We start from the raw sequence: 15,454 nt of genomic DNA, 5'->3' as shown, positions 1-15,454 counted from the left end.
GGCAGGTGGGAAGCTTGGCTTCCTCCATCACCACTGGCAACCCAAGCCTGTTCACTCCAGCTCCGTGGCTGCCGCCATCTTGGTTGGGTTTGTTTGCATACTCGCTCCTGATTGGCTTGTGGGCGTGGCTTGTGAGTGTAGCAGAGGTATGGTCAATTTGCATGTTTCTCTTTTATTAGATAAAATTACTCATTTATTTCAGCCCTTTGTATTCAGCGTGTCTCTATCAAAATAAACCTACTTTTCTATGAAAATAGAAACACTTTTGTTTTTTCGCAACCCACATAAACATAAACCTTGTTTATTTGGCAAGTGTTATCCTTTGAGTTTGACATGCCTGACCTACAGGAAGGAATGGGCTGGGGGAGAAACTGGGATGTGATGCCATCTCTTGGTGGGAATCAAAAAAGAACCTGTATTGAGTCCTGAGGTTGAGAACAACCTTTAGAGTTGCCCAAAGTTGAGACATCCCTTTGCCCTGGAATCCAGGTCACCACAGAATGGGTGTGACCTTGGGCAGGGCAGCTCTCCCTGGGAGCTGCCATTTAGTAGCACATGCAGCACCTTCCATTCCAGAAGGTGGCTCCAGGCACTGTCACAGCATCCACTACAGTCATGCAGGGCTGACCGTGCACAGGTTATGTGCCCAGCACAGGACACAGTTCTGGTGACAGAGAAGTTTGTTTTTCTCATCCACATACGGGCATCTCTAAGTAAGTAGTGGCAGCCCTATTTCCATTTACAAAGAAGATAGCAGAAGCAACTGACTGCACTGTCCACCCAGGTGCAGTCAAGCTTCTTCCCTCCTTGAGCCTCTTTGGTGGGACTAACAGAACCTCGGCTTTGTATGTATCCTGATGGGCTGATAAAAAGCTTCAGGTAGCATGGTCCAGAATCGAGTTCCCCCCCAAAAAAGATGGAAAGTCTTCAGCTTGCTTGTGTCTCTCTAAGCTCTGCCTTCCTCTGCTCTGGGGACTTTACAGAGATGGTGAGTGAAATGCACAAGATATCCACCTCCCTGATAGACAGCGGCTAAGAGCCAAGGCAGGCCTGCAAATTAACATGGGCCACAGTTCCTGGTCATAACAACTTCTGCTTTTCCACCATTCACCTGCCTCTTGCACAATAACAGTGTCCGGCTGGTTATAATACAGTTCCATCATGTTATAATCACATTTAAAGCCAGCAATTTACCAAAGTGCCATTTAACAAAACGCTGTGCACACAAAAATGAAGAAATGATGAATTATCGTCACAAAGGAAAACCATCAAATCCCCAGAATAGCCTGTGCTGTAAACGCTGCTCTCTGCCGCATATGCTTCATCTGCTGATTCATTCTCCTTTCAAAACCTGTTCTTTCAGAATATTTTTGTGTAAAAGAAAAGAAAGCCCGATTTTCCAAAGCAAATATGGTAATTTGGTAAATATTGTTTTCCAAAACTCAGCACTATAAATCCCATTTATTGATCACAAGCAATCAAAACCTTTCACATTTTTGAGAGTTATGCTTCCAACCCTAAAACTCTGTCTAGCTTTTACTTACAGATCATTTCTTTTTAGGCCAAAGTTGCCAATCATCATGGATTATTTGGATCAGAATCTAAGGAAGAGTTTCACATCAGAAAGAGCAGCCAGGAAAGCATTTGGTAGGCTGCAAGCTACTTTAATATGAGGTATTGGTATTACTCTCTTGTTAGCAGGAATAATGATGGTGAGACCACCACCAAAAAAGTGGACGGGGAGATAAGAAAGTCTACAAGCATGGCACAGCACCTTTCACATCCATTGCACTTTATAAATGTTCACTTATGTCCATTTAAGTTCATTGAAATAAAGTGAATAGGTTTAACACTCGAGGTTCCCATACAAGATGCCCTGACCCAGCCAGGGGAGAGGATGGAACCCTGGGATGTCCTCCCCTGCCCATGGGGCTCTCCAGCTCCCAGGAACTAGAATTGTAGGTCTGAGACTCCTGATTTAAAATGAAAAGAATCGCCCACTCCTGGACACAAAACAAGTCTGACTGCTGCCTTGCTAGCCCCCAGATGAAGACAGTGCTATAGCTCTGGGGAGTGACCTGTGAAACTGGCAGAATTCATGGCATAAGGATTCAAAGTTGCAAGACCCCATCACACACGAGGTACCTTCTCTTCCACCATGGACAGCTCTTGCTTGACCCTGGACCAGTGGTTCTCAACCTTCCTAATGCCGTGACCCTTTAATACAGTTCCTCATGTTGTGGTGACCCCCAACCATAAAATTATTTTCGTTGCTACTTCATAACTGTAATTTTGCTACTGTTATGAATCGTAATGTAAATATCTGATATGCAGGGTGTATTTTCATTGTTACAAATTGAACATAATTAAAGCATAGTGATTAATCACAAAAACAATATGTAATTATATATGTGTTTTCCGATGGTCTTAGGCGACCCCTGTGAAAGGGTCGTTCGACCCCCAGAGGGGTCGCAACCCACAGGTTGAGAACCGCTGCCCTGGACCCTGATCAAACTCTCCTGAAACTCAGATGTAAAGCTTCCCCCACCCACCTCCTTTGTCAATGCTAAATAACATACTTGATAAAAGGCACCCACCAACTCTTAGCAATAATAAATCTCAATAACTCTTTTTTAATTGAATTTATTGGGAAAGCCTAATATGGAAATTGTTCCCTCAGGAGTTCAACCAAGAGACTGGGAGTTCTATTGCTCGCTATGATGTGTGTTGACCACCAGGGAGTGGCGTGGAATGAAGGAAGGCCCCGGCCAGCAGCCGGAAGGCCCCAGTTGGCCCTGGTCACTGGCCAGGTCTAGGAACCCTACCTGTGCACGAATTTTGTGCACTGGGCCTCTAGTTGGTTAATAAACTTATACAGGTTTCAAGTGTGCAATTCTATAATACACCATCTGTATATTGTGTGTTCATCACCCAAATTCAAGTCTCTTTCTGCCACCATTTATCCTCTCTTTACCCTCTTTAACTCCCCCTCCTGCCTTTCCCTCTGGTAATCACCATACTATTGTCTCTGTCTATACAGTTGTTTTTTGTGTGTGTGTTTTTTAATCCCTCCATCTAATCACCATACTATTGTCTCTGTCTATACAGTTCTTTTTTTGTGTGTTTTTTAATCCCTCCATACTTTTCACCCAGCCCTCTGACAGCTGTCAGTCTGTTCTCTGTATCAATGAGTCTGTTTCTATTTTATGTACGGTAGTTATTTATTTTGTTTAGTAAATTCCACATATAAGTGAAACCATATGGTAGTTGTCTTTCTCTGACTGGCTTATTTCACTTAGCGTAATACTCTTCAGGTCCATCCATGCTGTCTTGAAAAATAAGAGGTTGTTATTTTTTATGGCCCAGTATTTTTTCATTGTGTAAATGTACCACATCTTTTTACCCACTCATCTACTAATGAACACATGGGCTGCTTCAAAATTTTGGCTATTGTAAATAATGCTGCAATAAACATACTGCCTAACCCTTCTTTCTCCTTTGTTATAAAACCTATAGATGTACTTCCTCTTCCACCATGGACAGCTCCCATCTTTCTGGTTCATTTCTTCTCCCTAAATTTGCTTGGCATGGCTTCCATGGACCCCCTTCTTATACAAGCTCACTTTGGGCTAAAGGGAGATTCTTAGTCCAGTGAGAACACTGTGCCTTGCAATTCTGCTCAAACTCCATTGGTCAGCCTATGATGATATACAACGCACAGGAAAAACTAAAGAATGGCAGTCTTATCACAGGCTCACTCACTAAGATAAATCCAATACAATTAAATTTCAATTAAGATCCCCTTTGGAATACGCTATAATAGGTTTCTGTATATGTATAATAAATTTCATACATATACCTACATATATGTAGAAATATACACAGTGATTGTCTAAATCCCATTCAAATAAATAAGCAAACCAGAGGTGACTGCTCTCACAGAGGCCCTGAGCCATCATCCAGTCCACTGACTTTCCTTATCAAAGCTGTTCCATGCCCTGAGAGTCAACTTTGGGACACTATGCATAAGCAGTGGTTCACGCTCAGCCAGGAATTTAAGTTGCTGTGCAGATTATCTGAGGTGAATCCTTGAGAAATGTCCAAGAGGTGTTATAAGAAGAGATGTTGGTTCTTCATGACATCTGGGCCTTGGAAACCCCACATGGGTCCTGGAGGTCCTGAGGGAGCTGCCTGCCCAGGGATCATAGAGAACCAGGTGCCCTTTCTGCACCTGCCACAGCCCAGCCTGTGGCTACTTTCAGAGCCAGCCTGTACACCCACATCCGCATGTGGAGGATGTTGAGAGAGACCATGCCTCAGGTCACTAGTCTTTGGATGTCCCAGGGCTGCGGAAGAGGTCCGGGAGCATGGCAGACATGTCCACTGCGGTGCTCCAGTGGGAAAGGACTTGAGTCAAGCATGAGGCCATGGGACACAGAAATGAGCTCCCATTTGTTTTAAATGAGGACCACAGATAGATTGCCTTGCCTTCACCCTTCAGGCTAAAGGAAAATGTTTACTTTATTTCTACAAAACACTACACTTCAATCTTGTGATGTATAGGCTTGGCTAGATCACTAATCTCATCTCACCCTGAAATACCATAAACCTGTGCAGCGGCACATCACACACGCCCAGGGAGGCCTCTTCAAGCCTCCGGGACTGGTACCTTTTGGAAATGACTGCTGATCTGATGTTGCCTTCACAGGGCAGAGGGAAGTTCCTCTCTCCCTCGAAGGCAGGACACCTGCTGTGAAGGTCTCAGGCTCACTGAACCCCAGGAGTGGAGATGTGCTGGAATGCGAGCCCTCAGGGGCACAGCATCCACAAAATGTCTGCCCTCACTTTTTCTGCTTGTGTCCAAAGAAGCACAAGGACACTGAGGGTTGTAAACTTCATAAAACACCTGGCTTCCATGTGCCACACAGGATGCAAAGTCAGAAATATTCATACAGCTCAGCACTCTGGGGGTGGGAGTTGTGGGGAGGAAAGGGCTGCCTCTGAAGAATAGAGGCTCCCAGAAGGTTGTGTGTGATTCCTGCAGGGTCGTTTCCCAAAATGTAACCAGACATATAACATCATGCCCATGTGACTGTGCATTCAGTCACATATAAATGCAACTCATTGTTTAAGGTTCCATTGTCATTATCTATCATTGGAGGCTGCCCAATCTGATACAAAGAAAGCCTGGAAACTCCTTTCGCATACTGTGGGAATAGAAATGGTGATGTTAGGAGGTGTTTCTAACAGTGCAGGCCCATTGTGAAGAGTCAGAGACTCGTGGAGGTAGGTGATGAAACATGCCTTTGCTTTTCATTTAGTTCAGGGGTTAGCTGGGATGGAGACTGACAGATCTCAACTGTAAAGCCCCTAATAAGCAAGCGTCAGCTACACTCAGCTTTCAGACAACCTACCAGCATCTTTTTCTCAAGGAAAAAAAAATGTACCTTAGAAAAGAATGCACATTTCAAGGACCACCAAACACATTGCCACGCCAGCTGCCACAGTGAGTCACACGGATGCCTGGGGCACAGTCATTAACCTTCCTGGGTCTGAGAGATGAGCCAAGATGCTGACGGCAGCTGTAAAGAAGGAGTCTTATGATTTCAGTAATGGACCCAGTTAAATGTCAAGGGAGACATTTGGCAACATCATGAAAAGATCTGTGAGGAGAATCACTGGTAGCTGAGAGCATTGAGCGTAGCATGGATTAATAGCTGCTGGCGATGAATCCCACACGTTGAGCGTAACGTGGATTAATAGCTGCTGGCGATGAATCCCACACATTCCTTTTGAAATCAATATCACTGATGCCCACAATGTTGCTGGCTGGAAGCAAAGGCAAAGAAAGACATTCCTGGTTCATTTCTTAACATGTCCTGCTCCCTTGTTTAAAATACTTGCTGTGTGGGCTCTGACTTTTATTTCATAGTGAGATCTCAAAAAAAAACAAACAAAACAAAACACACACACACACAAAAAAAAAAAACTACACAAAACAACAGTCTTGTATACATACAGATGATTAAATGAAAAACAGTGAACATGAGCTGTAGCTATAACTCAGGGATGCTCAGTGTTATAATATCATCTTTCTAATGTTTGTTTCATTAATTATTTTTGCAAACATTCAATTGTATTTTACCTACTGTTTGGTAAAGTTTATTACTTAATATGAAACAAACATGTTTTTAATATTAAGTAGTCTAGTAAAAGAAAATAACTGAAATTGTCCAATAAAACATATTCAGCATCTGATGGACAGATGCTGCAGCCTACAAAAGGGCTACAAAAATAGTATCTGGAACAACGTGTGTCTTTGCCCCCCCCAAACTCTTTGCACAAAGCAAAATGCCTTGCACTTGGTAGCAGTCCAATAAATACAACATTACATGTATCAATGAATGAATCACTGAATAGTAACTATTTAAATAATAAAAACTTCTAATGGTTTGAGCTTCATTTGCCAGCTCATTTCACGAACAATATATGTGATAAGGTGGGGGACAGACCAGATGGCTCAGACAGCAGAAAATGTGTCCTGAAAACCAGTGTCATTTTTTCACTCTTCAGTGTATCATTTTCAAACTGCCAGTGAGAGTGTTTGGGGAGTTTGTTGGCTAGTGTGGTTTGTTCTTGTGGTTTTTTTTCTTGAGTTCCAGCAATGGGCAGTGCCTGGAGGACAGATGCTGCATTCAACCAAGGCTAGTGGTGTGCTGTCTCCATTGGGATTGGTGCCACTTAGAAAAAGTATCGTAGGCAAATGTGAGGATTGATGTGGTCAAGACAACTATGTCCTCAAATGCACTTTTGGTTTCCTAAAGGCCTGGAAGCTGAAACTTGGTGTGCACCCTGACCACAGAAGGTCTGGGTGCCCAGACTGAGGATGCCCTCTTCTGTTCCAGGGCATCGATCTGGTTGCTGCCTCCCTTACTTACTGGGACCTTTGGGAAGAGAAGCTACTGTTCTAATTTCTCAAAAAAGAAAAAGGTTCAGCAAGTAGGAATTTTTTTTATCAACAAGGTTGCTTTATCCCATTAGATTATTCATCACAGTGTTAATGATCTAGATATGATGAAACAAAATGTAAGCTTTAAACTTAAAGTAGAATATAATTCTCCTCATGCAGACATTCCTCAAAAGAGTAGACATATTCCCAATGACATATTCCCAAAGTTTTTATTATTTAAATAATTCCCAATTAGCGAACACTCCTGGACCCTAATTATTTTCACAGTAACTTGTGGAACACAAGTGAAAATGTCACTGTTGCCTCTTCCTGCAGGAATCCAACACTGAAGACAGTTTAATTGGCTATTACATTCCTGAAATAAGATGTAAAATGTATAAATAATTATAATCCTCAAAGTATATGCAAGCAATTTAAACGAATTGCCGCAATTAGAAGGTCCTGTTCCCAGTGAAGTCACACTAGAGCCCCAGACATTCCCAGTTGCAGCCCATGGTGCCAGGGAGTGAGGCATCCTGGATAGCTATGTCCAGATGGCCCAGCCCTGGTTCCACTGTCTTGTGCACATTAGGAAAACAGAATTGTTCATTCCCAGACTCCAAGTCCAAATAATTCCTATTGTTTTCAAATCTCTTTTTTGTTATTAATAGGACAGACTGTAAAACCCACTGGATGAGATTGAGGGACCACTAGACGTACATGTGGAGCCTTGGCCGGTGACCTTTGGCTTTCCCTTTGATAGTGACAGGAAACACAGGGGCTCTAACAAGTCTCAGCATCGCTCCAGCCCATCCAGGGGAAGGGCCTTGGAGGATGAATGGGCATCTGGAACTTTTGTGCTTTCTCACCTTTCATTTCTCCCACCCTCAACTAACCTGTTACTAGGTGAGTGGTCAATTTTGTTCCAGGAGAATGTGGGAGTTAGAGAAATTAGGTCCTAGGTAAAATTACTCTTAGTTACATAGGGCAATGTGTGCGTGACCCAAAAAGGAAATGAGCCTCTTCATCACTGCCATGCTGCCTCCAACCCACAGCTACTCCCCACCCCAGCTCATTAAGTGGCTCTTTTCTGCACCTTTGCTCCTTCAGCCCATCATGTACTCAGCTGAGGGAAAGCAAACTTCAGGCTGTGCATCCTCCTGCCCTCCACTGACTTCCCACTCACTCAGAGTCAAATTCACATCCACATGCCCCTCAGGAAGTGCCATGGATTCTGCTCAGTAACACATCCTGGCCTCACTTCTCCCCCTTCGACCACACTCCAAAAATGGAATCAGGTAAAGTTGTCATATCTTTGCCTTACCAACTATAAAGCTATGAAATTAACCTAATCTCTCCCAGCTTCCAGAACTATAAAATAAGCTCACTGCATCTGTCCAGCAAGGTTACAAAAAAAAACAAAAAAACACAAAAGCAGGTAGCACAATAACTAGCCACATGGCACATTCTCAAAGCAGAGCTTGTAATCAACTTCATTTGCTGTGCTTATCTTTCCATTCTAGTTCACATCCCATTCACAGCCTGGAGCAGAGCATCTGGGCTCTACCACATGGGTCCTCCCCCAACTACAGCTAATTGGACCTAGTCAGCTGCCAATCATATTGTGTTCCTTGAGAATTTTAATTAAGAAAACACAGCAACTGAGAAAGTTAGAATGTGGATTGTATTTATAAAGATCCACCACAACATTCCCAATGGTAAAATCCAGGATTTTATTAATTCAATACAATTCAAATAATCTCCCTATTCTTCAGCTAGTTTAAATGGGTTCCTGTTTGCTACAGCTAACCATTGCCAGGTTGAGCTAACACTCGAGGACATCAGTTTCCTCCCTGTCCTTATTTAATAAGAAAGCCACAGGGGAAGAGTGGTGGCTTTCATCTTGTCATGGTCTAACAGTGAGTCTGAATGGATCTGGGCATGGGACCAAACTTTTCTGACCTATAAACCTTTTGGTGTAGCTAATAGTTATGTTTAGATAACGAGAAATTTCATTCAACAGACTATTAATTATTTTACTCAGCATGAGTATTGAGAAATTGTTTCATCTTATAAGAATAAATGAATATAAGAAATTTTAGAACTGATCTTATAACTATTAATCATGCCTTTAAATATTCAACTATACATAGTGAAGTTCATCCATATTTTAATCTCAAATTTTATTATTTTTTTAGTCTTCAATGAACCAAAAGATTGGTTCATACTCAACATTTGGGTGAAAAATCATTAAATAGGTAATGAAAGCAATAATGCCAAAAAACAAATAACAGTAATAAGAACTAACATTATTAAGATCTTATTGTGTGGCACTTTATAGGTTGAGCACGGAGATTAATTTGCACAACTCACACAGCCAGTAGTGATGAAGGTGAAATCTGAACCCACACAATTCAAGTATACTAAGTACCATTGTGCCTCAGCCAGGTCCACTTTACCAGGTTGGTACCCACCTACCAACTGCCATGAATGTTGGCTACTAAGAGCCTCTCACCTAGGAAGTTAAGTCCTCCTATCCCTTGGTCGATAGCCAATGGCTTACTGATAAGAGATACAAAAGACTGTCCCTGCTTCAAAGGGCTAACAACTAGATGGTGTAATTTAGGTCCCACAGCTTCCCTACCCCAATCTTCACATTTCCCTGAGATCACACCCTGCTCAGCTCTCTCTTTTCCTGTTCTAAATTTCTTTCTCTTTTACAGTTTTTTACTGAGGAACACTGCCTCTGTGACCGTGTGCATTTAATCTCTGTCTCAGACTCTGCTTCTTGGGAGCCTGACCTAAGTTATTGTCTTGTCCTTAAAGGTAGAATTGTTGCACCTGGAAAGCAAGGGAGAGAAGTAATGTGTCCCACCCACCATCACTCCCAACGACCCACTTGGGGGAACTGTATTGCCCATCTCAGCAATTGTTGGCTCAGTCTTAACTTGGAGTCTCGAGGTCATTTCAGGGAGAGGTGGTGATGCTAACAGGACATAGGATGAGATCTTCTAAATGTGAAGGAAAGGCTATTGCCTGATCACCTGGGTTCCAAATAAGAAAGCATCTACCTTACCCCCAGGGATAATTTAGCTTGGGCACCATGATCAACACACAAGGTGTTTAGGAAATACACAAGGTGTTTTTTGGTGTCCCATACACAGTTTAAAAAGTATACATATATAATACCTTAACGAATAAAGAAATTAAAGATTAAAAATTTGATTTACTAAGAAAAATAAAACAAATTAATTGCTAAATAAAAAAAAGTGATAGGTTAATATAATGAATAGCCTAGTAAGGGTTTGGTCACCAGAGTCTCAGACCATCAAAGGTAAGGGTTGGGCCACCTAACTTAAAAATATCCAAGCAGTTCACCTAAGTATCCCAAAGCACTAGTTAACAGGGAGAAAAATTCAGAGCTGGTGGTAGAGGAGTAAGCATTTTCAGTGATGGCCTCAGGGACCTCTGTGAAAGTGGTGGGTGTAATTTCCCTTTTTATAAGTTTCTCCAGACTTGTGACCGCAAATCATGAATGGAGTGAACTTAATGTGGGAAACAAGTGGATTTGAGCATTCCATGGAGTAGGTTGCCGTAAGCAATGTGTGTCACACTCAGATCCCCTTTGCCAGGCTGGCACCCGACCCCCCAGCTGTTATGTGTGTCAACTGGTAGCTCACAACTACCCTCTTCCTTGGAGAATTATCCTCTGCTGACTAGAACTGCTTCCTCTGGGAAGTTACACAAGCCCCTTCCAGTGGGGTGGCCCATAATGAATGAGTGATTGATAGACTCAAAAAGTGCAACTCTGCAGTTAGTCTACACTCTAGAGCACCCCTCTGGGATCAGACCACAGCTTGACTTTGATCTCCCTCTTTCCTATCCTGTTTCACTCCCTCCCTTCCAGATTTTCCTGCAGAGCTGTCCTCAATAAATCATGAACAAATTCCTGTTTTGAACTCTGCTTTTAAGGAATCCACCTAAGCCACTGGGTGTTAGATTAATCCATGCTTAGTTATCATCATTCCCACAAGAAAAAAGAAATGTAACTTTATATGTTGCAGTTGTTTTTTACAACTCATCTTGAGTTTTTCTGGGCCTAATTCAATTATGAAATATAGCCATGTATGGTACACAAGAGTAAAAGTTGTAATGATGTTCTGGGCAACTGAGATGTCAAAATTAAAGTTACCAGCATGATAAAATCGCTTTCCCCCAAAAAATCAATATCCGCCTGCACAGAGCACTGAGTCATTATCAATAAATGGCTTCCTAATTACCCAAGAGTCCAAATGGATTGTTGTCATTTGCTAAAATTCTGTCCTATTTGAGGCATAGGATGATCTTTGGTACATCTTCTCAAAAGAAAAGTGACTCTTATTTTGAACAAACAAAATTATTTTCTTCATGGTCTCCAGAAACTTGTAATCAAAATTTGAAGAGAAAAAAAATTTTTTCATTCTATTTTTAAAATACTGTCCCTGTTGTCAACCATAATTATGACAACTTGTCAATTATGTAGTTTTTCTCGTGATTTAGACATACGGAAATCTTTGCAGAAAGTCTCCAGTTAATCAGGACATGTGTGTGTTTGTATATGTGTATATAAGTTTTCAAATTATGCAAATCAAAGATCAGAAGGTTGCATTGGGGTATCCAGGAAATTATCAACGAAATGCAACAATAAATGACATCACTGAGATTTAATGTAAAAGAGGAGCTCTTTAAAAGGACTCTCTAAGCCCCACCCCTACACCTTCACAGTTATGAATGTCCTTCAGGTGTTTCTTATTTTTTGCTTTATTATTAAGTGCTAAAATGTTTAATGTATAATTCAGTATTGTTGACAATAGGTACAATGCTGTATAACAGATATCTAGAATTTACTCATCCTGCTTAGCTGAAACTTTATGACCATTGGTTAGTCATATCTCAAAGGAATAGGGATGCTTCCCTGATCTTTTCGTTTTCTAAATCCTGAACAGTTTGTAGATGACAGGAATTATCTAATGCCTGAATGTTTGGTAAAATTGCCAGTAAAATTATCTGTGCCTGGTGCATGTTTATATGTACTTTTGAGAATTAATCCAGGGCTTGTATAGATTATTATTTATTTCTTGTATCAATTTTGGTAAATTGTTTTTCAAAAATTATCAATGGCATTAAATTTTCTCTTGAAAATTTACCTTATAATTTTTTTTTGTTTTGTGCTATCTTTACTTGTATTTCAAGTTTTGCTTTCAATATTTTTTTTTAATATATTTTATTGATTTTTTACAGAGAGGAAGGGAGAGGGATAGAGAGCTAGAAACATCGATGAGAGAGAAACATCGATCAGCTGCCTCCTGCACACCCCCCACTGGGGATGTGGCCGCAACCGAGGTACATGCCCTTGACCGGAATCGAACCCGGGACCCTTGAGTCCACAGGCCGACGCTCTATCCACTGAGCAAAACCAGTCAGGGCCTTTCAATATTTTTTTATGTCTGTCTTGTCTTGATTGATTTGGCCAAGATTAGAGTTCAAACATTCTTTGCAAAGCAGCAGCATTCTATGGGCCTCCCTGAAACTGAATTAGAGGTCAGCTGCCTGCTGCCACAGAAGCCAAACACTGGTGAAAAAGGAAACAGGTTTATTCAAGTGTTGGTCACCTGAAGAGATGGGGGACTCTTGTCGCAAAGCCCATCTTAGCATTTCAGTGCAGGCAGGAATTTTTATAGGGACGGAGAAAGAAAGCAGAACAAACAGATCAGGAGGAAGGGTTGTGGATGTGCAGGAAGTGTCCTTGCTGGTCTCAATATGGATCTTTAATGCCAGCATCCTGGAACTGGTTAGTTCCAGCCAAATCCCTGTAGTTGGGAGATCTGCATCGACCGAAGTTGTGCCAAGGCCATTTCTTGTACAAGCAGGAACTAGAACTGCTGATGCCTGCAATACGCTTGTAAGGAAACTGTCAGTATGTGAGCTCCTTTTATCAGTTTGTTAGTACATTTTATTCTAATTCCATTTCATGGTTAGTCAGAGTAGTATAAAGTTTTTAATCCCTGTTACATACTTTCTCTAAGGATCAGCATTTATATGTTTCACTAATTTCTTGTTTTTCTTTCATTATTCCTTCCATTCAGTTTGTTTCACTGTTTTTATTCTCTAATTTGAATTTCAAACTTAGCTCATTCATTTTCTATGTCTTTTCTTTTATGATATATGAATTTGAGACAATCAAGTTTCCTATAGGAGTTCCTTATGCTATACCTGAAATTTTTTCATATGTAGCATTTCCATTGCAATTTGGTTCCAAATTCTTGAGTTTCATTAAGATTCCTCTTCTGACCAATGAGCTATGAAAAAAATGATTTAAATAGTTATTTCTAATGCATAGTTATTTTTATATGAGTGGTATTTATTGATTTTGGATTTTTATGTTAATCAGAGAATTAGAGAATGTGTTTTCTATAATATCAAAAAGGCTTTTATATTCTGAAAAAGACAGAGTTATTGATCATCACAGCATCAATCTTTAAACACCTTGAAAAATGCAGAGCAATGTCAGAGTTTTCTAAAAGATCAATGGAACTTTGATAGAACAAGTCACATCAGATGGCTCTTAGAGCTATAACAGGACCAAAACAGGGGACAATAGTCATCACTGAGCACACCAGGAGGATGTCAGATTACACACAAACCATTTTAAAGAGTTATTATTAATGCAGTCCTTTTAGTTCAAGAACAGCTGAGATATTCTAGAATGAAATACTCATTATAATGTGACTCCCACGAAGATAACATTTATCTCAAAATTTAAAAATTTTAGATTCTGTCCAGTGTACAAAATATTCACCAGTTAATTCAGGAAGCACCCTGTTGACCAGAGAACCATGCAGTGTGTGAATTGGGCTGTGGATTTTCTGAGCTTCCTGAGCCCTTAGGTCATTATCATGTTTTGTCATACAGTGCGCTGCTGTGAACCTGTGGACAGACCAGCTGCTCCTGAGAGGAGGGCACATGCCCAGCTGGGACAGTCTGTAATAAAGTGAGGAGGAATCTATACCATTGATCATTTCAGGCCTGTGCAGGGCTGTCTACGAAAACAGGGCCTATCCTCCCAGAAACTTTGGGGTATTCCTCTCCCATTTTTAGCACAAATGAAATGCCTCATGGAAGAGAAAAACATTTCCAGATTTTTCCCCAAAACAAATCCAAGAGATATAGTTGACATTACCATAGGGAAGAAAATGAGACCTGAAAATGAGTGAGAGGCAGAACCATCTAATCCTTGGAAGAAAGAGTCAGGCTCGGGCTTACAATGAATGGTGAGGACACTTACTCCACTTTTTTCATTCCATTCCTGTTAGTCTCCTGGGCACAGCAGCATGCCTCCCTCACAGAGTCCTCCTGTGTACCTGGGACCCTCCGCCAGCTATCAGAACACTTTCTCTCTATTGTTTATTAAATAGTGGTTCCAAAATGGGATAAAGTTAAAAATTGTAAAATTTGGTTGCACAGGGTAAGTTGTGTCTGGGAGGAAACACTCTCCTAGAAATACCTATATTTTAATTTTTAAATTTAAATTTAATTTAAGGGGCTGCCTAAGAGTGCCCAGTGCACTTTCATCTCTGTGCATCAGGCCTGGACTTAGTGGACGCTGGTCTGGTATGAGGAGGATGGACACCGGGTCTGTGCATTTCACCAGCAGGGTCCCATAAAGGAGGACCAGGATGAAAGTGATGCTATCCCTTCTTGATAGCAGATATCTGGTGTCACTACAGCCACATTCATCTCTGAAAAGCCCCAGGGACCAGGGAATGATCTGCCCCAGCTACAAGCACACCAGGCACTGCAATCCAGCCTCCTTTCCAGGTCTTCCTGTGGAATTCTACTTTCCTTGGAAGTTTTTTTTTCCTTATTGTGAATGTGTCAGGCTCTGTCTTATATGTACAAATCTCAAGACAACTAATGGGATCCATTGCAGTTCAATCAATACCTGAGTCATTGTTTGTCCATTGTTTAGAGGGAGGCAGGCAGCTGATATTTTCTACTGGATGATAGCCAGAGCAATGAGAAAGTGTGTTTTAATTTCCCTTCACTCTGAGTTTCCTAGGAGACCGGTCAGATAATGAAGGACTCATTCTGTCAAGCATGTGCCCCCCCACCTGTCAGGCTCGGTTTACTATAAATCACCACTCACACATTGCTCTCTGTCTATGTTTGTTGCAAATGTGCCCTCCATGGTGCCACTTTGACTACCATGCTCTTTGGACAACTTGGGTTTCCAGCAGTGGCTCTGGCAGAACAGCCACACTCTTCTCCAAATTAAAGAAATGGAGCCAAAAACAAAAGGGTGGGATGAGGGCTGTGTTGAAGACTTTGAGTTCCAGGTAGTCATTTTTTTTTCTATTCACTATCAAAGCAATGACAAACACCACTAATCATTATTAACTCTCCCATGCCAATCCCAGCCACAGACTACAAAGCTTCTCATCTGAAATGTGTCAGCAGGTTGTTGTC

This window comes from Myotis davidii, unplaced genomic scaffold, assembly GCF_000327345.1.
Source record: "Myotis davidii unplaced genomic scaffold, ASM32734v1 scaffold135, whole genome shotgun sequence".
Taxonomy (NCBI): Eukaryota; Metazoa; Chordata; class Mammalia; order Chiroptera; family Vespertilionidae; genus Myotis; species Myotis davidii.
The sequence above is the reverse complement of the archived record's forward strand: the minus strand, read 5'-3'. Positions refer to the sequence as shown.